A 9,335-nucleotide genomic window follows, 5' to 3' on the forward strand; every position below is an offset into this window, starting at 1 on the left:
CTATTTATACTGACTCTAGACTTAAAGAAACCCTAATGGACCCCCCTTAGGTGGACTTATATGAAGCCCACTTACAATTGACCCAAATAAGTAATAATAACCCAAAAACTAAGAAGAAAATAAAAATAATAAAAATCCAAAAATTACCATCCTAAATATGCTAGAATCAAATTTGTGTTGCTGCCCCCTTTCCTTTGATGTCCTTGATTAGCTTGGATAAATTTCCTTCTTTGTTGCTGATTTAATTACTTTCCTTCCTATGTTAGGAAAGACATTAAGTAGTCCTCCCCTCTTTAGGAATAAGATATGGCCAACTTCCTTACTTAATTAGGAGAATAAATTGCTGGCTTTTTATCCTTGTAGCATTAGGAAATAAAACAAGCCTAACAAGGCTGGTATTGGGCCGGACATATCAACCCCTTGTTCCACATGAATTGGGCTTTTCTTGGACATGAACTAGATGAATTAAAGGCTGTTCTTCATGCTCCTTAAATGTCCCAAGCCCTTCTAGGTCCATCTTGCTCCATAAGTTCTGAACAAGCCCATTCAATGCTTCTTTAAGCTTCTTTGCCCTAACTCTTGTGATTGGCCCAATTGGCACCTCCAATGGATCGTTGGCATGATTACGCTTGGTGTTGGGCTGATCCGCATCATCCCCTCTCTCTTCAAAAGGATTCGACCTCGAATCATCACCTACATCAAACAAAGTAAGATCAGAAACATTAAAGGTAGCACTAACACCATACTCACCTGGCAAATCAACTTTATAAGCATTGTCATTGATCCTCTCAAGGATTTGAAATGGCCCATCTCCTCGTGGTTGTAGCTTTGATTTCCTATGGGCCGGAAATCTCTCCTTGCGCATATGTACCCAAACCCAATCGTCGGGCTGAAAGACAACATGTTTGCGCCCCTTATTGGCTTTGGTCGCATACACACGATTCCTCCTTTCAATCTGTTGTCGCACACTCTCATGGAGTGTCTTCACCACATGTGCTTTACGATTACCATCCAAACTAACCCTTTCATCAATAGGCAAAGGAATCAAATCCATTGGAGTTAAAGGGTTAAACCCATACACAATTTCAAATGGTGAAAATTCAGTAGTAGAGTGCACACTACGATTATATGCAAACTCTATAAATGGCAAACAATCTTCCCAATTCTTTAAGTTCTTTTGAATGACAGCACGCAAAAGTTGTGTTAAGGTCCTATTAACTACTTCGGTTTGTCCATCTGTTTGGGGGTGACAAGTAATTGAAAACAACAGTTTAGTACCCAATTTTCCCCATAACACCTTCCAAAAATAGCTAAGGAACTTAACATCTCTATCAGAAACAATGCTCTTAGGGACCCCGTGAAGTCGTATTATCTCTCTAAAGAACAAATCAGCAATGTTAGTGGCATCATCGGTTTTATGACATGGAATAAAGTGTGCCATCTTTGAAAACCTATCAACAACTACAAAGATTGAATCCCTACCCCGTTTTGACCTAGGTAAACCTAAGACGAAATCCATCGAAATGTCTACCCATGGCTCCTTAGGTACAAGTAATGGGGTGTACAAGCCATGTGGTTGAGTCCTAGACTTTGCTTTCCTACAAGTTATGCATTTATCACATATGCGCTGCACATCCCTTTTCATTTTAGGCCAATAAAAATGCTCATGCAACACATCCAAAGTCTTAACAACACCAAAATGCCCCATCAAACCGCCCCTATGTGCTTCATGTACAAGCAATTCACGCATAGAACTTAATGGAACACACAATCGACTCTCTTTAAACAAATATCCATCAAGTCTATAAAACTTCCCAAAAGCCGAAGTTTCGCAAGCATTGTAAACATTAGCAAAATCACTATCATCCTTGTACAATTCTTTTGTGTGTTCAAATCCTAGAAATCTAGCATCCAAAGTAGATAAAAGAACATACCTGCGTGAAAGTGCATCAGCCACAATGTTTTCTTTTCCTTGCTTATACTTGATCACATACGAAAATGTTTCAATAAATTCCACCCATTTGGCATGTCTCCTACTCAACTTACATTGCCCTTTCAAGTGCTTCAATGATTCATGATCAGAATGTATCACAAACTCCTTGGGCCACAGGTAATGCTGCCACGTCTCTAGAGTTCTTACCAAGGCATAGAGCTCCTTGTCATATGTAGGGTAATTCAAAGCTGCCCCATTAAGTTTTTCGCTGAAATACGCAATGGGCCTTTTATCCTGCATTAACATAGCTCCTATACCAATACTTGACGCATCACATTCAACTTCAAAAGCTCTCGTAAAGTCTGGCAAAGCTAAAACAGGTGCTGAACAAAGTTTATCTTTCAACAAATTAAAAGCCTTATCCTGTTCATCATTCCATTTGAATCCAACAGACTTTTTAACAATTTCAGTTAAAGGTGCAGCAATAGTACTAAAATCCTTCACAAACCTTCTATAAAAACTCGCAAGTCCATGAAAACTCCTTACCTCACTTTCTCCTTGTCCATCTCGATACCCTGCGCAGTTACGACATAGCCAAGAAACACAATTTTTCCCATACAAAAGGTACACTTCTTAAGATTAGCATATAATTGCTCACTACGCAACACACTAAGTACATTACGCAAATGATCAAGATGCTCATTTAAGTTTTTGCTATAGATCAAAATGTCATCAAAATACACAACAACAAACTTACCTATAAACGCACGCAATACATGATTCATTAAACGCATAAACGTGCTAGGCGCGTTCGTAAGTCCAAACGGCATGACTAACCATTCATACAACCCATGCTTAGTCTTAAATGCAGTTTTCCACTCATCACCCTCTTTCATCCTAATCTAATGGTACCCACTTTTTAGATCAATCTTAGAGAAAATACATGATCCATGTAACTCATCTAGCATGTCATCAAGCCTAGGAATAGGATGTCGATACTTTACCGTTATGTTATTGACGGCACGACAATCAACACACATCCTCCATGTTCCATCCTTTTTAGGCACAAGTAGCACTGGCACAGCACAAGGACTCATACTCTCATGAATGTAACCCTTCATCGTCAACTCATCTACTTGCCTTTGAAGCTCCTTTGTCTCCTCGGGGTTGCTTCTATAGGCTGGACGGTTAGGAATCGAAGCTCCAGGCACAACGTCAATTTGATGTTCAATCCCCCTTAATGGTGGTAATCCATTAGGGATGTCTTCAGGAAATACATCATCAAACTCCTGCATCAAAGAAACAGCCACACTAGGAATAGCAGAATCAAGATCGTTAGTGTTAAAATAAGCCTCCTTATACACAAGTAAGATCATTGGCTTATTAGTGAAAAATGCAGATTTGATTTGAGATCCTTTTGCATAAAAATTAGGTTGTTTCTTTAATTTTTCCACACTACTATCATCACACAAGCTTACTTTCTTCACTCCTCGGTTTTTACCTCCACTCTCAACCGGTTTAATTAATGATTTAGGTTTAGCCGAATCTGATGGTTTTCTCTCACCATTGTCCTCACGTGAATTTTCACTCTTCCCATCCTCACATTCTTTTTTTTAATTTGATTTGATCATCATACACTTGTTTTAAAGAAAGAGGTACAAGAGTAATGGTTTTACCATCCTTTACAATAGTGAACCTATTTCTAAACCCATCATGAATCGCTTTCCGATCAAACTGCCATGGACGCCCTAAAAGAAGTGACTAGCATGCATTGGGACTACATCACACAAAATCTCATCAGAATACTTCCCAATAGCAAACGCAATCAAAACCTGCTTAGTAACCCTCACTTCACCACATTCATTCAACCATTGCAATCTATAAGGCCTCGTATGCTTAATACAACTCAGATTCAATTTCTTCACAAGGGTATCACTAGCAACATTAGCACAACTACCTCCATCAATTATCATGCTACATACCTTGTTTTGGATATGACATCGAGTGTGAAATATATTTTCCCGTTGCTGATCTACATCATCTTCTTTGATTTGCATGTTCAGCGCACGCCTTATAACCAAGGCCTCTCCCTCAACAGGATATGCAATCTCCTCATCACTACAATCCACCAAAGGTGGCATCTCTTCACTTTCAGATTTGTCACTTTCAGATTCAACCTCCCCATTGTCTCTTGTAAGCATAACTCTTCGGTTTGGACACTGAGATGCAATGTGCCCCTTCCCTAAACACTTAAAGCATTTAATATCTCTATCACGATTAGGTTGATATTCAGATTTACCTTTCCCATCCGTATGAGTATCCTTTTTGGCCTTAGGTGGTTCGGCCCTTGCATAAGGCTTTGGTTGGGCAGCCCCCTCTGTCTTAAAATTCGGCCTCCATATTGAGGAAGATGATGCCGAATTGGTCTGAAAACGTGCACTGACCCTTCTCTTTATTTGCCTCTCCACCTTCGTTGCCATATGGACCATGTCCTCCAATTCCACACAATGTTGTAATTCTACAACATTCGCAATGTCTCTATTCAGCCCATTTAGAAATCTAGCCATAGTAGCTTCCCGATCCTCAATCACATTGGCCCGAATCATGGCGATCTCCATCTCCTTGAAATACTCATCCACAGACCTAGAACCCTGATTCAAACCCTGCAATTTCAGATACAAATCTCTATAATAGTGGTTAGGCACAAATCGCCTTCTCATCAACACTTTCATCTCCTCCCACGACACTACCGACCTCTCTTCACTTCTCCTTCTACTAATAACATTCTGATCCCACCAAATCAGTGCATAATCCGTGAATTCGATGACAACCAATTTCACTTTCTTTGCCTCCGAATAGTTATGGCAATCAAAAATCCAATCCACCTTTTTCTCCCACTCCAAATATGCCTCGGGATCGTTTTTACCTTGAAAAGAAGGTATTTTCAGTTTGATAGTATCCAAATCACCATCCAAATCAGCATGTCCCCCAACACCACGGAAATTTTCCCTTTGGCCGAATTGGCCCCTAGTTCTATTCTCAAAACCCCTTCGGTTTCTAGGCTGCCGAAAACCTTTCCGATGACCTATGGCCTCATCCTCAAAACCACCATCACCAATATCATCAATGGCCTCCTCAAAATCCTCATAATCAGCCCACCGTGGCCTTTCGGCCCTACTGCCACTGTTTTCTTTCGGTTCAGCCCCAAGCTTCCTCACATTTTGGGTGCTTGTACCAGCCTCGTTACCACGTTTCTCCACCCTATCAAGTCTGTCACACACGTTTCCCATCACAAAATTCATCCTCTCAATCATTTGTGTCATGGCTTGCATTTGGAACGTAAGTTCTCCCTCGGGATGGGGTGGTGTGTTGTTTTGATCTGACATGATAATACCTGCAAAAATTGGTCAGTGGTAAAAAAAAAATATCCTCACGTCGCTCGTGTTTCGCTCAAACACTCTGAATGTCCTCACACGCTCACACCTCTCGTCTCACCTTCTTACGGTTCTTGCAAAACTGAAACCAACACCAAATAAAACCAACTTGGCAGCGCAATCCAAATATATGACTCAAGAAGCAATAAAAACCAGAAAACAAGCAAAACGAAACTGCGATGATAGTCTCGCGAGTAGCAAGCGAGTCTATCCGAAATATGAATGAAACTGAAGACTCGAAAAAAAAAAAAAAACAAAAACAAAATATGAAAAACGATGAAACAACACCCGGATACGTTGGATATGATGAAAATAAATGGCAAGAAACGAAAACAACAGAAAGAAAGCAAATTTCAAAAGTTAACACAAAACAGACTCGTTTATGATGAGTTAAGTCCAAATCTGGAACCTAAAGTCAATGATGTCCAATTGAGCTAAAATTTCAGATATAGCGCTCTACCAACCCAAATAGACAGAATATAAAGTTTGATCAATTTACGATAAGGTTTGATAGACTGACGCAAAAACATTATGAATCAGACCTAATTAGACCCGAATTTGAAACCCAAATCAAACGATATCCAATTGACCCCAAAATCAATATGTGGTGCGATTAGGGTCCCAGTAATAACAGAATCAAATTTGAGCTCATTCTGAGTTGATTTGATCAAATTTTCCTTTGTTTAGTTTTCTGCAGCAGAAACAAACAAATGACTTTTTCTTTGTTTTTTTTTTTCTTTCCTTTTTTTTTTCTTTTGTTTTAATGCAACTGATATATTTTGGTCAGGAACCAAACGAAATAACTTTTTTTTTTTGATATGATATCAAATCAAGAGAAGAAGAAATTGGACACTAAGGAATTATTTTTTTTTTTTTTGCGGAAACAACAAGAAACGAAAATTTCAGAAGGATATAACCTGATTAATGGAGCCAAGCTCTGACACCAAATGATGCGAACCTCGTGATCACGTGGTCACGCAACCCACATGTAAAGACACCAATTCCCGGAAAGCCAAGTAAATCAGGTTTGATAGGAGTGTGACACAAAGATAACTTGTACCTAGGCACCAGCACTATTGGAAACGTAAACCCCCACCCAACGAATATTGATTCGCGAACAAGAAGTATAAGGATGACGCCACGAAGCCAGTTGTTCTTCGATAAGTCGTTTTCAGTTCTTTAGAGAACCAAGGAAGGGAGATTATCCCACCAACACACAACAAGTGCAGCAAAGAAGTTTATTGATATGAAAATTGCGTAACCTTACATGTTTGGTTATGCCTCTATTTATACTGACTCTAGACTTAAAGAAACCCTAATGGACCCCCCTTAGGTGGACTTATATGAAGCCCACTTACAATTGACCCAAATAAGTAATAATAACCCAAAAACTAAGAAGAAAATAAAAATAATAAAAATCCAAAAATTACCATCCTAAATATGCTAGAATCAAATTTGTGTTGCTGCCCCCTTTCCTTTGATGTCCTTGATTAGCTTGGATAAATTTCCTTCTTTGTTGCTGATTTAATTACTTTCCTTCCTATGTTAGGAAAGACATTAAGTAGTCCTCCCCTCTTTAGGAATAAGATATGGCCAACTTCCTTACTTAATTAGGAGAATAAATTGCTGGCTTTTTTATCCTTGTAGCATTAGGAAATAAAACAAGCCTAACAAGGCTGGTATTGGGCCGGACATATCAACCCCTTGTTCCACATGAATTGGGCTCTTCTTGGACATGAACTAGATGAATTAAAGGCTGTTCTTCATGCTCCTTAAATGTCCCAAGCCCTTCTAGGTCCATCTTGCTCCATAAGTTCTGAACAAGCCCATTCAATGCTTCTTTAAGCTTCTTTGCCCTAGCTCTTGTGATTGGCCCAATTGGCACCTCCAATGGATCGTTGGCATGATTACGCTTGGTGTTGGGCTGATCCGCATCACTTTACTTATATAATTATGTTCTTATCTTGTTTATTTATGTGTCTTTCTTTCATTATGTTTAACTAAATTTATTATGTCAAGGTGAAAAGGTTACACTAATGGTGTAAGAATAAGTATAGTATAAACTCAACATGGACTGTAATGCTTGATACTAACATGTTTTATATTTATTATCTTGCTCACTCTTAATACCTTGCTTGTTAAATGGTTAATCTAGATTTGTGTTGAACAACTCTTGGTACAACAAATACTTGGCACTTTCATAGCCCAACTGTATGGTATAACCAACACCTGTGCTATGAAAGGAACTTGATTTGTTGTTAACATAAGTTATCACCATGAATACTTGATAATATTTATAAGTATTGGCATTACTCGAATAAGATAATTAATGTAATCATGTTAACAATTTATAATCTGATTAAACCTCCTTTGTGTGTGGTTTGTAGTTGAGTAATAAGAGTTTATATTGTACTTGTTTGAAGTACCATTGGTGGATCCTCTAACCTTGACATTTGTTTTTATCATTGTTTAATCCTCACATTAATCTTACATCTCAAAGTCCTTTTTACTACTACTACTACTATTATTATTATTATCATTGTTATTGTTGTTGTTGTTGTTGTTGTTATTTATAATCTATATAGTTAACCTGCTTGTGGTTCGACCCCGGTCCTGCCGGGTTATTTATTATTTTGACACTCCTGCACTTGAGAGAAGACATCAATATTTTGGTCGTGTTAGTTATGCCTTTATTTATACTAACTCTAGACTTAAATAAACCCTAATAGACCCCCTTAGGTGGGCTTATATAAGGCCCACTTATAAGTGACCCAAATAAGTAAAAATAACCCAAAGACTAAAAAGAAAATAATAAAAATCCAAAAATTATTATCCTAAATATGCTTGAATCAAATTTGTCACCATTAAAAAGTCCTAAATAGACTAGAAAAATCTAATATAAAGGTAGAATTAATTTTGAAGTCTTCTTTCCTTGTTATAGCTAGGATGAATAAGAAATCCTTGTAAAAAAAGAATTATGAAACATTTATGAATCTTTGTAACAGTTGGAAACTATGTTGCATCCTATTAAAGATCTTTGTAGAACTAAGAGATTCCCAAAACAAGCTGTCAAATCTTTATAGAAAAATGATCTTTGCCAAATAGAAAGTCCATAAGTCAAAATGAAGTAAATAACAAAATTCGTACAACCTGTTCTGACTTATATCGCATGTTCTTCCTAAACTCTGATTCATCTGAAACTATACCCTACCTCTAAAAGTTTCATGTCAAATTTTAGCTTGACCCAATAGTTAGATTTGGAATTATGCTCAATAGCATAAAACTAAAAAATAGAAAATTTTACGCCAAAATCTGAATCTGACTTTACTGGATCATATTAGATGATTTATTTTTTATTGCAAATATAAGTTATTTGAGTGATTTTATCTCTATCCTATAAATTTTTATTCATACAATTTATTTAATAAAGTAATATCCAATGGTTTTTTAATTTTTAAAATTTTTTAAAATTTAAGAAGTGAGCCACCAAAAACATTAACAACAAACATCAACTTAGTCATTTATGCCCAATTAATTAATGAAGTAATAATTATTTTTTGAAACAAAAAGAGGCAAACAATGCATTGCCTTTTATGTTAGATGACGAGTTGTTTTTCGGTACTGAATATGGCCACTAGGATAGTAGCCGGAAAATTATTGCTATGGTTTTTTTATTTAAAAAATTATTTTTCAATTATTTCTTGACTAGAAAAAACTTTAGAAGTTTTAAGTAAATCTATTTATGGCATTAATTAATCAAAAAATAGGTGAAAAAATAAAAAATCAACTCGAATTGAAAAAAGTTTGCAAGCCTATATTTACCCTCTCATCCATGTTTATAGAAAAAACTCATCGCCATTGAATTACTCTCATCAAATGGAACTTGTTGACACAAAAATTAATTTTTTTGTGGTTTAATTTGGTGTCAACCTACAATTTTCTCACTCTTCAACCAGAGTACGATAACT

The 9,335-nt window shown here is 37.0% G+C and overlaps 1 pseudogene; it reads right to left on the reverse strand.

The window, feature by feature from the left end:
* Positions 1–318: 318 nt before the first annotated feature.
* On the reverse strand, positions 319–5,256 carry LOC118056932 (uncharacterized; annotated as a pseudogene).
* Positions 5,257–9,335: the final 4,079 nt, after the last annotated feature.

Source organism: Populus alba, chromosome 16 (assembly GCF_005239225.2).
Source record: "Populus alba chromosome 16, ASM523922v2, whole genome shotgun sequence".
Lineage (NCBI taxonomy): Eukaryota > Viridiplantae > Streptophyta > Magnoliopsida > Malpighiales > Salicaceae > Populus > Populus alba.